Genomic DNA, 21,097 nt, shown 5'->3' on the forward strand with positions numbered 1-21,097 from the left:
ACAATTTAACTCAGTTCTGACTCTCTACCCAGAGATAGCTTCAGATTCCACAGGTTAAGGGCTTAGTGCTACAAGACTGTCCCCCCTCCAACTTCAGATGGAGTCATAAGCCCAGGTTATCACCTGTGCTTCTGGGTGACTGGCTATAAATCAGAGGCTCCCATGACCTCCTCAGCGGGTTCAACCAATTTTCTAGAGTGACTCACAAAACTCAGAGAAATTCACTTACTAGATCACTCGTTTGTTACAAAAAGATATAATTCAGGAACAGCCAGATGGAAGAAATGCATAGGGCAAGGTATGGGGGATACAGCAGGGAGCTTCCATGCCCTGTCTGGGCACACCACTCTCCCCAGACCCCCACATATTCGCCAACCCAGAAGCTCTCCAAACCCAGTCCTTTGGGAGATTAAGGGAGGCTCCAAGACATAGCCACGATTGATTAAATCACTGGCCATTGGCAAATGAGTCAACCTCCAGCTCCTCTCCCCTCCCCAGAGGTCAGGGGCTGGGACTGAAAGTTCCAACCCTCTCATCACATGGTTGGGTTCCCTGACGGCCAGTCCCTTCCTTAGGTGTGGTCCCAAACTCACCTTATTAGCATTAAAAATGGCATCTTCGTTGTTCTTATCACTGAGGAAATTCTAAGAGTTTTAGGAGCTCTCTGCCAGAAACAGGGACAGAGACCCAATATATCACTCTTATTATCAATCACAGTATCACAACCTATAATACATAAAGAACCCCTACATACCAATAAGGGAAAGACAAGTGAAAAAGAAAAATGAAAAAGGACAAGAACAAGCATTTCACCAAAAAAAGTATGCCGAAATGGCCAAGAAACATATGAAAATATGATCAACTTCATTAGTAATCTGACAAATACAAATAAAAATCACAGTGAGGCACCACTACACGCTCACTAGAATGGCAAAAATTCTGAAGGCTAGAAGTGGTCCAAGACAGTGACGTAGAGGATTGTGAACTCATCTCCTCCCACGGACACACCAAATCTGCAGCTACGGGTGGAACAATTTCCTCTGAAAAAGACCTGAAAACTAATGGAGCAGCCCTTCACATCAGACAAACAAGGGAAGACCCACATCAGGCATGTAGGAAAGGCTGGGACATAATCTCACCCTAACCTCCATCCCAGGCTGGATGACCCAGAATCAGTGGAGAACTCACAAACCCAGAGCTTCTCCCCAAGGAACAGATGGTCTGTACCCACATCAGGCACCCCAACCCTTAAGACCTGCACCTGAGAGACATCTGGCCAGACATCGCAAAACATCTGGCTTTGAAAACCAACAGGGCTCACATCCGGGAGACCCAAAGGCCTGTCGTAAACTGACAACCGCCTTTAAAGGGCTGGCATAGACTCACCCCCCCCGGGGCCCAGCACGGAAACAGCCACTGGAGAATTGCCCAGACTTTATGTGAAAAAGAATCATTTCCTCATCTTGAAGCATCAGCCTGAGAGACAGGGGCCTGTTGGGATACTCCCCAGAGACAGAGGAGTTGGTGGATACCTTGTCCTACTTTCCCTCTACCTTGCTAAAGTCACTGGGTGCCATTTTTTGTTGTTTTTATTCTAGATTTTTCTCTTCTCTCTCTCGGCCAGCATCATCCTTACCCTCCAACCAGCGGGCACCAGCTTCACATTCCCCCTCTGCCGGCTCCACGGCACCAGGAGGTCCCAGAGGGGAGCTTTACATGCGTCTGCTGTCCGGGTTCTGCAGCTGCTGCCCAGGGATTGGCCCTTGAACTCCTGGCTATGGTGGCCATGGGGGCTTGCATTCCTGGGCCCCTCGGAACTGTAACCATCGGAGAGACAGTGCTTGGCTGGTCACTACCCCAGGGTTCAGCAGAGACAGCTGACTCAAACAGGTACTGCATGTTTCCGTGAAAAACAGCCTTTCTGCTTGTTCTGGAGCTACAGCCTGAGGGGCAGGCTTCAGGTTTGGCACATGTACAGAGGCTACGGACATGCCCCAGGGAATGTAGGCAGGGGGCCGCCATCTCTGCACTGTCCCTGTGCCCCACGACAGCTCACCCAGTATCTCTTAGACACTTAGTGCCTAGACACTTGTCTGGAGCCCTGATTTTTGTGACTGTCACCCAGGGAACACATCCAGATCACCAGATCTGGTGGCCAGTGGCGCTTACTCTTGCAATCCCACAGGACCGTATATATGTGCATACTTTAAAAGCTGCTGCCTGGGGATCTGACTTCCAATCAGCCTGAATCTAGGTGCTAAGATCCCTCCCTCTCGGACATGGACAGGTCTTAGCATTACTGGGTCTAGATTACTGGGAGCTGTTAAAAATAAAAGACGCTGGGCTTCCCTGGTGGCGCAGTGGTTGAGAGTCCGCCTGCCGATGCAGGGGATGCAGGTTCGTGCCCCGGTCCGGGAGGATCTCACATGCCGCAGAGAGGCTGGGCCCATGAGCCATGGCCGCTGAGCCTGCGCGTCCGGAGCCTGTGCTCCGCAACGGGAGAGGCCACAACAGTGAGAGGCCCGAGTACCGCAAAATAAATAAATAAATAAATAAATAAAAGAGGCTGCTAGGACAGTCACAAAGGTGCAAGAGACAACAAAGAGCAATGACACGGTTGAGTGGTAAGTTTTATCTCCTATATGAGGTGTCTCCTTCAACACTGCAAGAAGTAGCTGTTTCATCTAATGCATAGACACCAACGCAGAGAGTCAAACAAAATAAAGAAACAGAGGACTAGGTTGCAAAGGAAAGAACAAGATAAAACCTGAGGAAAAAAAAAAAAAAAAACCTAATGAAAAAGTCTAATAACCTTAATGAAAAAGACTAGTAACACCAAGTGTTGATGAAGATTCCACCAACAGCACTCTCCCATGTGGCTCTAGGAGCATGAAATGGTACAGTCACTTTAGAAAACAGACTGTCACTGTCTACTCATACCCTCCTAGGTGATACCTTAGAGACATACATGCCCAGATGCAACGAAATACACATTTAAGACTGTGCATAGCAGCATGACTTGCTGGAAATGACTGGAAATAATCCATGTGTCCATTAACAGTGGAATGGATAAATGTTCATACAGTGGGATATTCTACGCCAATGACATAAGTCACAACTACACACAAAGCATGGACAGAGTTTACAAACCTAATATCGAGAAGAAGAAAAAAAAAAAAGCCAACCACAAAGCACACATACAATATTAGCTCATTTATGTAAAGTTCAAAACCAGGTAAAACGGAGCCAGTGATTTACCAGAGAAGGTGGCCTTGTGGACACATTCATGGTGCAGAGAGGGGTTGTCATTGATATGGGCGTCCTGGGAGCTCTGAGTGGCTGTTGGTTTCTTGACCTGTAATTACACAGGGATTTGCTTAATAATAATTTATTAAGCTGAATATTAATATGTGTGCACATTTTGTGTTGGTAATAGTTCACAATTTTTAAAAAAGGATTTAAATTATTTGAGGCCTGCCGTCTGTGAAATGAATTTTTTTTTAATAAAAAAAGCATCTCTAGCAGGACTTTTTTCTTTTCAATGATACCACTGCATCTTAATGGATATGTCGTCATCATCATGACAAGAGTGATATTATGTGATTTCACTTTTTATGACTTTCACTAGCTCATAAAAGGTATTGCAGTTCTGTCTGGTTCCCTTGGCATGCTGGTTGTCAGGGCACTTCCTCTGAAAATGCAGTAAGCCACACGGAGATGACGTCTGGATGTTCCCTGTCGAGAGCCCCAGCTGACCCCAGGCTTGGAGTTACCCCAGCCAGGCACCACACAGGTGAGTGAGGAAACCTCAGAAGATCCCCACCGCCAGCCAGTGGAGTCTTCCCAGCTGAGACCCACACATCGTGGCTCAGAGATAAGCCACGTGCCACACTCCATCAAAGTCCCTGACCCCCAGAAACCATAGGCACAATGACACAGCTATTGATTGATGCCACTAAGTTTTCAGTGTCCGCCCAGTCAGAATGGCCATCATTAAAAAGTCTACAAATGACAAATGCTAGAGAGGGTGTGGAGAAAAGGGAACCCTCCTACACAGTTGGTGGGAATGTAAGCTGGTGCAGCCACTGTGAAAAACAGAATGGAGGTTCCTCAGTAAACTAAAAATAGAGTTGCCATATGACCCAGCAATTCCACTCCTGAGCATATATCCAGACAAAACTCTAATCCAAAAAGATACATGAACCCCTATGCTCACAACAGCACTATTCACAATAGCCAAGACATGGAACCAACCTTAATGTCCATCAACAGATGCATGGATAAAGAAGATGTGATACATATATATAACGGAATACTACTCAGCCATAAAAAAGAATGAAATAATGCCATGTGCAGCAACATGGGTGCAACCAGAGATGGTCATACTAAGTGAAGTAAGTCAGACAGAGAAAGATAAATACCATACGATATCACTTATACATGGAATCTAAATATGACACAAATGAACCTATCTATGAAACAGAAACAGAATCATAGACATACAGAGCAGACTTGTGGTTGCCAAGGGGGAGAGGGTTGGGGGAGGGGTGGGGTGGAGGCTGGGGTAAGCGGATGTGAGCTTTTATATATAGAATGGATAAACACGAGGTCCTACTGTATAGCACAGAAAACTATATTCAATATTCTATGATAAACCATAACGGAAAAGAATATTTAAAAAACGATGTATATATATGTATAACTGAGTCACCCTGCTGTACAGCAGAAATTAAAACAACACTGTAAATCTTCAATGAAAAAAAAACATATTGGTTAGATTCTAGTAGGAGAAAGAAAAAAAAGAAGTTTGCGGTGTCCATGACACAGCCAGAGCTACTGGGATGACCACCTTACTACCATTATTTCTAATTTTTGTAAGATGAAAAGAGGTATTTCATTAGCATTTTCCAGGGGGTGTGGGTAAGGCTTGGAGCAATAAGATGAACCAACCAACATTATATGGAAGGACCTCAATTTAAACCTGAATCTGTCCCCAAAGTCTGGGCACTGTCCATATGCCATGCTGCCTTTCTTTCAGGGAGGGGTCAGTCACCACAACAAAATACCTCAGGAATGTGTGCAACAGAGATAAGAGAGTTTCCTCAGTGTAACCTTTAATGCTGAACCCAACCATCAGAATTTCCATGAGGAGATGGAGAGGGGTTAACGTCCACCCAATAGCTCCAGAGCACAGGCAGTTCGCCCAGCCCACAGCTTCTCACCTGTCAACTATCAGTCAAGATACTGGGACACACCATGGGAGAATGTCTGCTTGGGGCTACCTTTGGGGTTTTTTTATGAAGGTAAAAATAAGGAAATAATGGAAATGTTAAGAAATAATGATGCCCTTGGACACACTGCTTCTTGGCCAATTGACTCGTCTTAAGAACGTGGAATTCTTACACATATCTGCACAGCACTTAAAGTTTTCAAAGTGTTCCTAAAACATACCTTGGGTTAAAGTCCTTGGTAAATTGTAAGGCATGATGAGGGACAGCACCATTATGACACACAGGGGACAATACAATTTAAGGAGCATCTATCTGCTGTGGCCATGGAAACGATGAAAGAAAAGAGGAAATGAAAGGAGGATGGGCACATGCCATGGGAATGTGATTTTCCTCTTCTGTATCCTCAGTATCAAGAACAGAGTCAGATACACATATGACGTCCAATTTCCAGAATGGTATCTGGATATTCCCTTTTAAGCCAGCCACTGAAAGTTCTGCAGTCTCATAGGACAAATGTTCCTTCCCACTCTGCTCCCCCCATGGAAGAGCTCAGCAAATCTTCGTCACAGCGATGACGAGGAAAAGAGTGAAAGCCTGTCTGCATATTAATGGTGGCCAAGGTGACTTTCCCCTTTATGAGCTAAAGGACACTAGTGTAAAAGACAGAGGTCTGTAGCCCTGTGAAGAATCCTATTCCCCATAAAAGGGTGTTAGAACTCCATTTGATGGTCTCCATTCAAGGACTTCCTGCTTTTCTAAACTATGAGAGTTTAAAATGTGCTGGGTGACTCAGTCTGACCCTCTTTTTTTATTTCCACTGCAGCGCATATAATGGAACAGAACATGAGGTCAAGAAAGAAGTAGAAGAGAAATTCACTTTCTATGTCAGAGAAGAAGCGGAAAGAAGAAAGATCATGTTCCGAAATGGTTTCCGCCGCTCTCCAAGGAGCAAAATACAATGAAAGATCCAAAAAGGAGGGTGAGAAGCCATCTCCTTGCACAGCTTTTGAACTGATGTATTTTACACTCGGAGGCTTTTGTTGTATCCTGCCCTTCAGGGGTGGAGAAAGTCACTTCAGAACTTGCTCGGCCATCTTCTGCTTTTTATGGAGTTTGTAATGGAGTTGGGGGTTGGTCTACCTTTGAAGGACAAAGGATTCTTTGTTGATTCTAAGTCTTTGTGGAATTCTTCCTATGTGTTCATACCGTGGAAAGCTCTGGGTTTGACCTTGTGCCCCAAATACAGTTGGTGATCAAGAGGTGGTTGGTTAGTCATTCAAATATTGACTGCACTAGGCCCTCAGCTCAAGTTGATGAAAGAGACCTTCTCTGCTGTCATGGAGCTCCCAATATAATGAGAGTGGTGGTGGCACTCGGCTACTGAATGCCCCCTTGCTAGAAGCAGAAGTGACCAGCTATCTGCCACAAGTTCATGCTCCCCTTCATAAAGTAGTCACTGGGAAGTAGGTGCCCACTGTGCTTCCAGGCCCTTTGGAGAGGGTCATACAAGGTCATCATGTGCTAACGAAAGAAAGAAGTGACGTACACTACTTCCAGACTACAAAAACTTACTTCCTGCACAATCCTCCATGCTCTGTCTCTTCCCCCTTCTATTGGTTGGATGTCAATGCCTTTGGAACATCAAAGGTAGGACAACCTCTGTAGGACAACCTCTGTCAGCCTGGATCCCTGAATGACTCTGTGGAACAGAGATGCTGCCCTCACTCTGCACTGCCACCCCACCACCACTCACTGGGCTTGACATTAGCGAAAACTCAATTTCTATTCTATTAAGCCACTGAGATTGAAAGTTTATCTATTACTAGTGCTAGTATTCTACTAACTACTCATACAGTACCTTCCAGTTCATTCATTCATTTTTTAATTTATGCAACATACCGCTGAGAGCCTACTATTAGCCTGGCATAGTTCCAGATAATTGGGGCACCTTGGGTGGGGAGGGTCAGAAAATGAACAAAAGGATAAACACACAAGAGAACTGACCTTGTAATAATGCTATGAAAGTGTCTTAGTCCATTCAAGCTGTTATAACAAAATATCACAGACTGGGTAGCTTACAAACAACGGAAATTCATTTTCTCGTTTCTGGAGGCTAGACGTCCAAGATCAAGGTGCCAATACGGTCACACTCTGATACAGGCCTTCTTTCTGGTTCACAGCAAGAGTCTTCTCACTGTGTGCTCAAATGGTGGAAGGACAGCAGCTCTGTGGGATCTTTTAATAACAGCACTAATCCCACTGATGAAGGTTCCACCCATACGACCTAATCACCTCCCAAAGGCCCCTCTTACTAATACCATCACCTTTGGAGGTTAGGATTTCAACACATGAATTTGGGGAACACAAACACTCAGACCATAGCAGAAGGAAAAACAAACATTACATGATAGACAATTGAGAAGCATCTCTGAGGAGATGACTATTCGACCTAAGACCTGACGATATAAAGGAGCCAGCCATGCCCATATATACGAGAAGAACAAATGCAAGCTGAAGGAAGAGCATATGCAAGGGCCTCGGGTTAGAATATCACTAGGCTTATTCCAGGAATCAGAGATGTGTGGGCTATCCCAGCTAAATCAGGATAGGAAGCATAAACCAAGACAGCTCCTAGTGAACCAGTAAGTACAGTCCACTACTCATGACCTTCTGACCTTTCCAATCACTGTGCCAAGGTCAATCACTACTGCCCTGTGGTCCCACAGCTTTGTTCCCTTCCCAGTGCTCCATGCTCTGGCCGTGGCTATCACTGGTGAGCGCTGCCTGACCCCTAAAGAAAGTTTTTTAGCAGCTGCAGCAGCAAGCATGATTTTAAACACCACTTGGAGTCATCTCCTTCAATCAATGAAAAAACGTTAATTTCTAAATTTTTTTGTAAACTAGGAAAACATCTATTGGCTTGAATGTCCCCAAGAATATCGGCCTGAGGGTTTCAAGAAACCAATACCACACAAAATGCTAAGTTATTTCTTTATGAGATAAACTGATAAAAGGCAGGGCAATCACAGTAACCTCACTATAGAATGGGTTTTTTTGTAGTAGGGAAGAGGAAATTGTTATAGTTCCAATTCAACACATGGGACCACATTTGATATGAGCCCTCCTGCATGAAATACTGAATTCATTTCTGTTGTCAACTGGAATATGTTGCTGCCTTATTCACTGTGAGTTACCCTGGCTGAAAATATTGGCTATTTTTCCTCCTTCAGACTCTCCTGTGACAGTAACCTGAGGGATAAACTGTCTGATTTAGATACAGAGAAAATCACTGTTTTTATTTGATGCCTTTTTCTTCCCAAGCGGACAAGAAAAACATTCTCACCACTATCAACTTGTTTCTAAGAAAAGAAGAAGGTGTCATTTCACTAAAAATCTATCACACGGTCCAATAATGAGGTTGCTCTGAGCTAGGATGGGGAAGATTCCAGAAGATGATTTAAGTAGAAAGGAACAAATGAGGCTGGGGTGAAAGAGAAATACTGAGTAGTTCCAGATGTGGCCTCAACCCTGGGGGCAAAGGGAAACAGAACCTTTGACATGCAATTGTCTGTACATGAGGAGCAGAGCTGGGAGAGAGAGAGGTAAATGGAATTAGGAAGCTGGATTCTGGTCCTCACTGTATTGGTCTCTTGCAATCCTAATGGTTCTACGGTTCTTCAACAATGTTCATTGAGTGCTACAATGGATATTTTTAGGTGTCAGCCTGGCGGGGCCACGGTACCCATATATTTGGTCAAACACTATTCTAGATGCTTCTGTGAAGGTATTTTGGGGATGGGATTAATATTTAAATCAGGGAATTTAAGTTCCATTGCTCTAATGTGGATGGGCCCTATGCAGTCAGTTGAAGGCTTTGAGAAAAAGACTGACCTCCCCCAAGATAGGAAATTCTACCAACAAGTGGTCTTCGAGCTTCAACTGCAGCCCTTCCTTGGGTTTCCAGCCTTCTGGTCTATCCCACAGATTTTGGATTTGCCAAGTCTCTCCAACCACATGAGCCAATTGCTTAACGTAAGTATTGGTTTTCCTGCTGGTTCTGTTTCTCTGGAGAATCTCACTACAAGCACCTACCATGCACCTGGCATCATCCTAAACATTTGGGGTTTATAGGGGTGGAAAAGAGGTAAAGCTCAGAGCCTTCTTGGAGCTTACGATCTTGGCCTGTGCAGTAAACTCAGGGAGCATAGGATCCTCAAACCCTGTGCAGTCCAAAGAAAGGACTGGCCCTTGACTGCTCCTGGGAGATAACCTCTAAGCCCTTGGAACATCCTGCCTAATAAGTAAGTCTTTGTACCACTGGGGCCTTGGGCCATTCTTGATACTTTATGCTAACAATGTGATGTATGGTGAAGGCCTGCTTTTGTTTACCTGGGACCCTGGGCCACACTGCATCAGTTTGACCTCTAAGGGGTCCTGGAGACTGAGTAGCTAAGGTCAGTCATGTGGGTGATCCATGCCTAGATGAATGAGCCCCGATAAAAACCCTGGACACCAAAGCATGGGTGAGCTTCCCTGGTTGGCAATACCTCATACACGTTGTCACATATTGTTGCTAAGAGAACTAAGCATTGTCCCTATAACCCCACTGGAAGAGGGAAGCTGATGCCCACTCTCTCCTGGACTCCGCCTTATGTCACTTTTTCCTTTGCTTATTTGTATCCTTTCTCTGTGATAAACCATACCCTTGAGCATAACAACTTTTCTGAGTTCTGTGGCTCCTTCCAGCAAACCAGCAAACCTGAAGGTGGTCTCAGAACCCTTGACACATTCAACAACATACACTGAGCGTCTGCTGGGTGCCTGCCACAACCCTCAACACGTGAGATTTACGAGGAAGCAGAAAAAGGCAACCAAGCCTGCCCTCTTAGAGCTTATGACCTTGGCCATGTCTCTGGGGACTCTAAGTGAGGTCATGGCTGTCGTGTTCGTTTCCTAATCACAGTCCTCAGGAGTCAGCACTGACCAGGGGTAGAGTGAGAATCAAAGACGTGTTGAGGTGGTTAAAAATAAATAACTAAAAGAAAATAAAAGCCTAGTATGATCATGGGCTGCAAGGGAAGGAGATGTCTTATTTCATCCTGTTCCTCTCCTCTTATTTCATACCTAGAACACGCCCAAATGCGATCAGCTCTAAAGACCTTCCCACGCCATCAGCAAACCACTGGCAAATGAGAACGAATGGAGGTGAGACCCTCCCAACTGGTAAAATTGGCCAAAAGCTTCAAAGGCTCTGGAGGGAACAGTGGGAAAATCTGAAGAGGTTTCAGTAGTGGTTGTCACCTGGAATGATTCTGCCCATCACAAGACACTTGCCAAGGTCTGGAGACATTTCTGGTGGTCACAACTGGGGGCATGCTACTGGCATGGAGTCCATAGAAGCCAGCCCACCATGCACAGGGTGCCCCCTCCCAATACGGAATGATCCAAACCCAAATGGCCAGAGTGCTGAGACTGGGAAACCCTGAATCAGAGCCAGAGAAGACAGAGATCTACTCAATGAAACGAATCATCTTCTTTGAAAACTATGCCAACGTGGAAGCTGGCGATCTGTAAGAAATGCAGGACATTTCCAGAGAGAAACTATATAACCAGTCATTAGGGAGATTACAGAGGAGACCCAGATCCTGAACTACATGTGATGCTTGAACACGGACAGGAAGCTATGTGGAGTGGCCCGTGAGTCCTCATCCAGTTTAAGCATGAAGAAACATCAGAAGTCAAATGACTTAGATATAGTCTATGATACTCTGGGAGCAAAGTTAGAATTAAAACTCTAGCTATGCAATCTAGCAAGGCAATGGCCAAAAACCTCTCTCCTTTGGCAGATACAATAACTTAACTGAATGGGAAATGAAAATAATGTGAGTGTTATCTAGAATGATTGCATCTACATTTTTGAGCACTTCCTACTAACCCCCTGGATGTCTTATCTCCTTTAATCCTCTCAAACAAGAGTGGAAGCACCAACAAGAATGAAATGACAACCTCTCAGGCAGCTACTATTATTACATCCGTTTCTCATATAAGGCCACTGAGGCTTACCAAGATGAAGTAATTTGCTCAGGGCCATTCAGCCAGGACGTGGCAGAGCTGGGACGTAAGCACAGCCTGTCTGATAACCAAGTCTGTGTTGTATCCTGTGTGCGCCAGCTACACAAACAAAAAGAAGCATCTGGAATACCAAGCAAAGCATTAATGATCTTGCTTGAACAGTGGATCACAGTTAAATGCGAGAAATTACCTTCCTTGAAGAATCCCAGGTAACACAATCTCACCACCTTTCATCTGCTATCAATGCAACCAGAAGACTCAGTAGAGGTTTGACTCTGGGTCTCCCTGAGCCTAAACTTCCTGGCTTGTAACACGGGATGATGACCTGTCATCATTCACAATCGGTTGCAATTACTAAGCAGATCATTCTTATCAGGCAGGGTCCCAACAGGAGACAGATGCAACACTCAAGAACAATCCAAGGAGGCCTTCTTTACCAAGGAATTCATTCCAAACCTCAAGGGACAGGGCAGGAACCTCCAACAAAGGTGGAGCCATCCAGATCCTAAGGGACCAAGGAACTAAGGGACCAAGGAGTGAGTGGGTCCCAGAACATGGAAGGAAACACAGTGTAGAACACTCCACCTTGGGCACACGAGAGACTGGATCTCTGTCACAGCTGACCATATAGAGAGGGAGGGAGTCGGGACAACGAACGCCCTGACCTTGCTCTCCTCTCCCACCCATCCCGTCTCTCGCTGGGGCTCTGCACTGACCACTGGTCGAACCCAACAGAAGAGACAGGGAGGGGAGCCCGTTGGTAAACTTTCCACAGGTCACGTCCCAGGGGTAGAGAGAAGAGAGAAGATTGGAGGGTGGACCGGGGGGGCACAGAGAGACACCATCAGGCATGGGACACCACAGAGCCATAGACATGGGAAAACTCTGCAGCCACACTGGGATCAGAAGGAAAAATACAATTTTAAGTATTTTTCACATCAAATTTGGAAGAAGTATTTTTAAGATTATATCAAGTATAAATGTAGATTTGATGGAACAGGCATACTTATTACAGCTGATTCGAGTCAAGATGTTCATTGTATCTGGAAGGCAGTTTGGAATAAGTAGCAATACTTTGACTCAGTATTGCCACTGATATACCTACAGCTATTCCTCTACTAGAATATTCACTGCGACATTATTTATGAAAGTGAAAAGTCGGAAAATTGAACATCTAATAATAGGGACTTGGTTGAATAAATTAGAGTATGTTCCTCTGACAGAAAACTCTACAACCATGGAAAATCATATTATTGAAGAACATGTACTGATATAATAAAATGTTCATAATGTAATATTAATAGAAAAAAAATCAAGTTATAAAATATATACCGTGAAACCCAATTCTGCCTGAATACATCTGAATTCAATCAGGAAGGAAGGATATCAAAATACTAGCTGTAACTACTTCTGGATCATGGGATTTGAGGTGATTCTTATCCCCTGTTCGCTGAGGAAACAGGAGAAAGAGAAAGGAAAACAAATGCCAGACATCAGTGTGCCTCCAATCAGCAGGAAAATGGAAGTTTCAAATTTCAGGTGAAATGCTGTGCCATCCCCCAATGCCCTCAAGTGACATCAGAGAACCCCAGACAGACAAGGGAAAAGGGGGTGCTCCTAGAGCCCTCTTCCCTGGTTGGGAAAGACAAGAGCCTAAAATCAAATAAAAGTTCCAAGTCAAATATTTATTATTACTTAACGTGGCGATTTAAAGTCAAGCTTTAGTTACTTTAAACAATAAGCCCTAAATTGAATGGTTCTATCAGAATCCACACTTCCCGTTCTCATTAAGTGACACCATTTACTGTCGGCTGCTTCCCAAAGCTTCAGCAACTGTTTCTTAGAGACGAGGAAACCCAGTTTACCAAACTCTTTCCCATACATCACTTCCCATATATTGTCCCATATTCATTTCCACACTTACATGTTAGGAGCTATGCAAAGGCCCTAGCACAACTTCAGGCTGATAGTAGATGATTCCTGAGCTCAAGAACAATGGGGAGGGGGGAGCGATGCCTTTGTTCTAACCTGGTACATGAGGAAAGTGAGGCTCAGAGCAGTGAAGCTTCTTGCCTAAAGTTACACAGTAGGGGATGACCTGAGGCCAAGAATCCGGAGGCATTTCCCCTCTACCAGCTTCTCTCCAGATGGCTGAGTATTCTTGAGCCAAATGCAAGGCTAAGAAGCCCCCTAGGCATGGAGACCCTGATACACAGCTGCCCATAGGGCACTGCGTGTAAGACCCTTAAACGGGGTTGTTCTCGATTCTGCATTTCGTTTCTCAAAATTCACCCCAAAGGAATCCTCAAAGAGGCACATAACTTCCAATGCACAGAGATATTCCTGACTGTTATTTGTAAGAGCCAAATGGCAGGAAACAACATAAATGTCCAGCAATAAGGCAATAGTTAACTAAGGATGCTATGTAATGGAATACCACGAAGCCATCTTAAATGCTTCCAAAGAATATGCCCCAATAATATGAGAAAATGCTCACAATATCATGACCAGAAAAAAGAAAATAATTTGACACAGACAACAAACTGTAATCTAAAAGGAAAAGTATAAAATGATGATTTCAAAGAAAAATGACTGCTTCTCGTAGTCTCTAAGTAAATACTTCCTGGGAGGACTTCTTTGTTTTTCAAAATAAAACAGCTTGAACTCATGAAGAATCTTTTCTGCTGACCTCTAACCTCAACGTAGTTCAACAAAACTACATTTCTTAATAGCTTTACTTCTAATCTCAGCTCACATACATGAAGCAAAAAACTTGAGAAAACAGAAAAACAAAAAGAAAACAAAAGAACCAATAACCTTCACATCTACCCTACCCAACCTGTGCCCCCAAGATAGCCACCTAACAGTTTTGTCCAAAACTCTCCCATTTTGCTCCCAAGCTATGGTCACCCTTAACGAAGTCTTTAGGTTCTGTAATTAATATGTGTACAATTGTGTGAACAAAAAACAAAATATTCCTTAACTCTACAAGTACACTTTGTGTCTTCTCTCTTTTGTTGTTCAAAAATGAACTAAATTTAAAAAAATAAATAAACCCTACCAACTCACCAAAACCCGCCTTCCCTTCCCCAAGCATGGGAGGCAGGGGAATTCTTTACGACTAACGAATGAGTAAATGAATAAATAAAAGAAACAAGTCTGAAATAATGAATGCACGCCGAGTCAATGTTTCCCAGCCTGGAAGAGAGCACACAAGACCATCTGCAAAGCTCTTTCCAGCCCACAAACAATTAATGGGACGAAAGGGGGAGGAACTTCCCTGGCGGTCCAGTGGTTAACACTCCTGAGCTTCCACTGCAGGGAGGCGCAGGCTTGATACCTGTTTGGGGAACTAAGATCCCACAGGCCCATCCCTCTTTGCATGGACCAAAAAAAAGGGGGTGGGGGGAATGCCTAGCAGCTCATGACCACCTACTCTGTGCTAGCACCAAGAAGCCCTTCAGGGTAGGCATAATTATCTTCATGTAGCAGAGAAAACAATGACGCAAAGAGAGAGGAAGAAAGTGGCCCAAATACACACAGATAGTTAAAGAAAGACCAGGGATGTGAATCCAAGTCTCCTGGCTCCACAGTGAATTACTTCCTCTAAGTATTACAAATTATGGTATTATAACTATATCTTAAATATATTCTTACTCTATGTAATGATAGTATTGTATGAGTATCAGTATTATAAGACATTATATCGCTTATAAAGCCAATGATAAGCACAGGCATCTAAATGACCAATTGCTACCACTCTATACAATCCCTGACCCCACAGAACAGCTGAACTTGCCCACAAATCATCACTGATCTGAGAGGGAAAAGGAAGAGGCCAAATGGTACCCAATTCTTCCCTGTGTCCTGAAGAATTCCTAGCAGCTCCGCTCTTGATGTATTCCCCCCAGTAGAACATTTCATGAGAAGGACTTCCCCTCCCCACGCAAGCCGATAACTGCAGGCATGAATCCATGGTGGGTATGAATCCCATTACCAGCCAACTCTGACTTCTTGATATAACCTGCAATTCCACCCATTGTAATTCAGCGTAAGTGGCCGAACTTTCAAGAGTGTCTCCCTCTGCTTTCCCTTGATCAGGAACAAAACAGCCAAGTAAATGCCTGCCACTGAAGGGCATTTGTAGCGTGGTGATGTGAAGGTCAAGAGAAGGTAATTTACTCTCTTCTCCCCTCCTCCCAAGGTTGGCACAATGAAGATTTCTAACACAAATAATGCAAAAGGACAAAAGGCAAGACGAATGCTCCCTCTTCTCAAACACTTCTGGGAAAAACCAAGGTCCTTGATGCGTTATATTATTTCAGGGAGAGAGATTCCTGTGATAACATGAAAGTGCACAACAGGAGAATTCCAGCCCGACCTCGCTAACAAAGAAATCAATGCATGCTCTTTTTCTTCCTAGACAGTATTACACCCTCCCCCCCTCCACGTTCTGCTTTTGCTGTCTTTTGGACAAAACTGCACCTAAAATCATGAGCAGGCCATGGAGAAAGCAGAAGAAAGATCTTGTGGCCAATACAAAGTTTCAATGAGTTTCCAAATCATCCTTAATTATGGGGAAAAAAAACCCAAACACTTGAGGCAGCTTAAAGTAGAATATACACAAAGAGGACAAATCCAAAAACTCCTTAGAAGAGTGAGCCTTGATGTCAGTGGCTGGATTCAGGAATGGGCCAGTGTGTGAGAGCAAACAAATGTTTGAAGCAATAACATCAAGGGAGGTGTTGACAAGAAAATGCTAAAAAAAAGGAAGTGATAACATCAGGAAGCATAAATCCATTTTCTATTATTTCAGCCGTGTGGCTGACAGGGTCTTGGTGCTCCGGCCAGGTGTCAGGCCTGAGCCTCTGAGGTGGGAGACCTGAGTTCAGGACACTGGTCCACCAGAGACCTCCCAGCCCCTCGTAATATCAATCAGAGAGAGCTCTCCCAGAGACCTCCGTCTCACTGCTAAGATGCAGCTCCACTCAATGACCAGCAAGCTACCGTGCTGGAGACCTCATGCCAAACAACTAGCAAGACAACTAGCAGAGAGGCTGCCTAAAATCGTAAGTTCACAGACACCCCAAAACACACCACCAGACATGGTCCTGCCCACAAGAAAGACAACAAGCAGCCTCAACCAGCAGAACACAGGCAGTAGTCCCCTCTACCAGGAAGCCTACAAAACCCACTGAACTAACCTTAGCCACTGGGAGCAGACACCAAAAACAACGGAAACTACAAACGTGCAGCATGCGAAAAGGACACCCCAAAGACAGTAAGTTAAGCAAAATAAGAAAACAGAGAAATACACAGCAGATGAAGTAGCAAAGTAAAAACCCACCAGACCTAACAAATGAAGAGAAAACAGATAGTCTACCTGAAAAAGAATTCACAATAATGATAGAAAGATGATCCAAAATCTGGGGAACAGAATGGAGAAAATACAAGAAATGTTTAATAAGGACCTACAAGAACTAAAGAGCAAACAAACAATGATGAACAATGCAATAAATGAAATTAAAAACTCTCTAGAAGGAATCCATAGCAGAATAACTGAGGCAGAAGAATGGATAAGTGACTTGGAAGATAAAATAGTGGAAATAACTACCACAGAGCAGAATAAAGAAAAAGGAATGAAAAGAACTGAGGACAGCCTCAGAGACCTCTGGGACAACATTAAACACACCAACATTTGAATTATAGGGGTTCCACAAGAAGAAGAGAAAAAGAAAGGGACTGAGAAAATATCTGAAGTGATGATAGTTAAAAACTTCCCTAATATGGGAAAGGAAATAGTCAATCAAGTCCAGGAAGTGCAGAGAGTCCCATACAGGATAAATCCAAGGAGAAACAGGCCAAGACACATATTAATCCAACTATCAAAAATTAATGCAAAGAAAAAATATTAAAAGCAGCAAGGGAAAAGCAACAAATAACATACAAGGGAATCCCCATAAGGTTAACAGCTGATCTTTCAGCAGAAACTCTGCAAACCAGAAGGGAGTGGCAGGACATATTTTAAGTGATGAAAGGGAAAAAACGTACAACCAAGATTACTCTACCCAGCAAGGATCTCATTCAGATTTGACAGAGAAATTAAAACCTTTACAGACAAGCAAAAGCTAAGAGAATTCAGCACCACCAAACCAGCTTTACAACAAATGCTACAGGAACTTCTCTAGGGAGGAAACACAAGAGAAGGAAAAGACCTAAAATAACAAACCTAAAACAATTAAGAAAATGGTAAGAGGAACATACATATCAATAATTACCTTAATGTAAATGGATTAAATGATCCCACCAAAAGACATAGACTGGCTGAATGGATACAAAAACAAGACCTGCATATATGCTGTCTACAAGAGACCCACTTCAGACCTAGGGACACATACAGACTGAAAGTGAGGGGATGGAAAAAGATATTCCATGCAAACAGAAATCAAAAGAAAGCTGGAGTAACAATTCTCATATCAGAAAAAACAGACTCTAAAATAAAGACTATTACAAGACACAAAGAAGGACACTACATAATGATGAAGGGATCAATCCAAGAAGAAGCTATAACAACTGTAAATATTTATGCATCCAACATAGGAGCAAATGCTAACAGCCATAAAAGGGGAAATCGACAGTAACACAATCATAGTAGGGGACTTTTAACACCCCACTTTCACCAATGGACAGATCATCCAAAATGAAAATAAATAAGGAAACACAAGCTTTAAATGATACATTAAACAAGATGGACTTAATTGATATTTATAGGACATTCCATCCAAAAACAACAGAATACACTTTCTTCTCAAGTGCTCATGGAACATTCTCCAGGAGAGATCATATCTTCGGTCACAAATCAAGCCTTGGTAAATTTAAGAAAACTGAAATCATGTCAAATATCTTTTCCGACCATAACACTATGACACTAGATATCAATTGCAGGAAGCAACACTGTAAAAAATACAAACACATGGAGGCTAAACAATACACTACTAAATAACCAAGAGATCACTGAAGAAATCAAAGAGGAACTCAAAAAATACCTAGAAACAAATGACAATGAAAACACGAAGACTTAAAACCTATGGGATGCAGCAAAAGCAGTTCTAAGAGGGAAGTTTATAGCAATACAATCCTACCTCAAGAAACAAGAAAATTCTCAACTAAACAACCTAACCTTACACCTAAAGCAATTAGAGAAAGAAGAACAAAAAAAACCCAAAGTTAGCAGAAGGAAAGAAGTCATAAAGATTAGATCAGAAACAAAAGAAAAAGAAATGAAGGAAACAATAGCAAAGATCAATAAAACTAAAAGCTGGTTCTTTGAGAAGATAAACAAAATTGAGAAACCATTAGCCAGACTCATCAAGAAAAAAAGGGAGAAAACTCAAATCAATAGAATTAGAAATGAAAAAGAGGAAGTAACAACTGACACTGTGGAAATACAAAGGATCATGAGAGATTACCACAAGCAACTATATGCCAAGAAAATGGACAACCTGGAAGAAATGGACAAATTCTTAGAAAAGCACAACCTTCCAAGACTGAACCAGGAAGAAATAGAAAATAAAAACAGACCAATCACAAGCACTGAAATTGAGACTGTGATTAAAATTCTTCCAACAAACAAAAGCCCAGGACCAGATGGCTTCACAGGCGAGTTCTATCAAACAATTAGAGAAGAGCTAACACCTATCCTTCTCAAACTCTTCCAAAATATAGCAGAGGAACACTCCCAAACTCATTCTGTGACGTTACCATCACTCTGACACCAAAACCAGACAAAGATGTCACAAAAAAAGAAAACTACAGGCCAATATCACTGATGAACACACATGCAAGAATCCTCAACAAAATACTAGCAAACAGAATCGAACAGCACATTAATAGCATCATACACCATGATCAAATGGGGATTATACCAGGAACGCAAGGATTGTTCGATATACGCAAATCAATCAATGTGATAAACCATATTAACAAACAGAAGGATAAAAACCATATTATCCTCTCAAAAGATGCAGAAAAAGCTTTCAACAAAATTCAACACCCATTTATGATAAAAACCCTCCAGAAAGTAGGCATAGGGGGAACTTAACATAATAAAGGCCATATATGACAAAACCACAGCAAACATCATTCTCAATGGTGAAAAACTGAAACCATTTCCTCTAAGATCAGGAACAAGACAAGGTTGTACACTCTCACCAGTATTATTCAACATAGTTTTGGAAGTTTTAGCCACAGCAGCCAGAAGAAAAAGAAATAAAAGGAATCCAAATTGGAAAGGAGGATGTAGAGCTGTCACTGTTTGCCAATGACATGATAGTATACATAGAGAATCCTAAAGATGTTACCAGAACACTACTAGAGCTAATCAATGAATCTGGTGAAGTAGCAGGATACAAAATTAATGCACAGAAATCTCTTGCATTCCTCTACACTAATGATGAAAAATCTCAAAGAGAAATTAAGGAAACACTCCCATTTACCACTGCAACAAAAAGAATAAAATACCTAGGAATAAACCTACCTGAGGAGACAAAAGACCTGTATGCAGAAAACTATAAGACACTGATGAAAGAAATTAAAGATGATACAAACAGATGGAGATATACACCATGTTCTTGGATTGGAAGAATCAACATTGTGAAAATGACTATACTTCCCAAAGCAATCTACAGATTCAATGCAATCCCTACCAAACTACCAATGGCATTTTTCACAGAACCAGAACAAAAAATTTCACCATTTGTATGGGAACACAAAAGACCCCAAATAACCAAAGCAATTTTGAGAAAGAAAAATGGAGCTGGAGGAAGCAGGCACCCTGACTTCAGACTATACTACAAAGCTACAGTAATCAAGACAGTATGGTACTGGCACAAAAACAGAAATATAGACCAATGGAACAGGATAGAAATCCCAGAGAGAAACCCACGAACATATGGTCACCTTATGTTTGATAAAGGAGGCAAGAGAATACAACGGAGAAAAGGCAGCCTCTTCAATAAGTGGTGCTGGGAAAACTGGACAGCCACATGTAAAAGAATGAAAATAGAACACTCCCTAACACCATACACAAGAATAAACTCCAAATGGATTAAAGACCTAAACGTAAGGCCAGACACACTATAAAACTCTTAGAGGAAGACATAGGCAGAACACTCTATGACATAAATCACAGCAAGATCCTTTTTGACCCACCTCCAGGAGAAATGGAAATAAAAACAAAAATAAACAAATGGGACCTAATGAAACTTAAAAGCTTTCACATAGCAAAGGAAACCATAAAGAAGACGAAAAGACAACCCTCAGCAGGGGAGAAAATATTTGCAAATGAAGCAACTGACAAAGGATTCATCTCCAAAATATGCAAGCAGCTCAATATCAAAAAAACAAACAACCCAATCCAAAAATGGGCAGAAGAGCTAAATAGACATTTCTCCAAAGAAGATATACAGATTGCCAACAAACTGAAAGGATGCTCAACATCACTAATCATTAGAGAAATGCAAATCAAAACTACAATGAGGTTATCACCTCACACCGGTCAGAATGGCCATCATCTAAAAATCTACAAACAATAAATGCTGGAGAGGGTGTGGAGAAAAGGGTAACCTCCTGCACTTTTGGTGGGAATGTAAATTGATACAGCCACTATGGAGAACAGTATGGAGGTTCCTCAAAAAACTAAAAATAGAACTACCATACAACCCAGCAATCCCACTACTGGGCATATACCCTGAGAAAACCATAATTCAAAGAGCCATGTACCACAATGTTCATTG

The sequence above is a fragment of the Delphinapterus leucas genome, chromosome 10 (genome assembly GCF_059928025.1).
Source record: "Delphinapterus leucas isolate spDelLeu-1000000601 "Yukka" chromosome 10, BTC_Dleu_Yukka2, whole genome shotgun sequence".
NCBI lineage: Eukaryota > Metazoa > Chordata > Mammalia > Artiodactyla > Monodontidae > Delphinapterus > Delphinapterus leucas.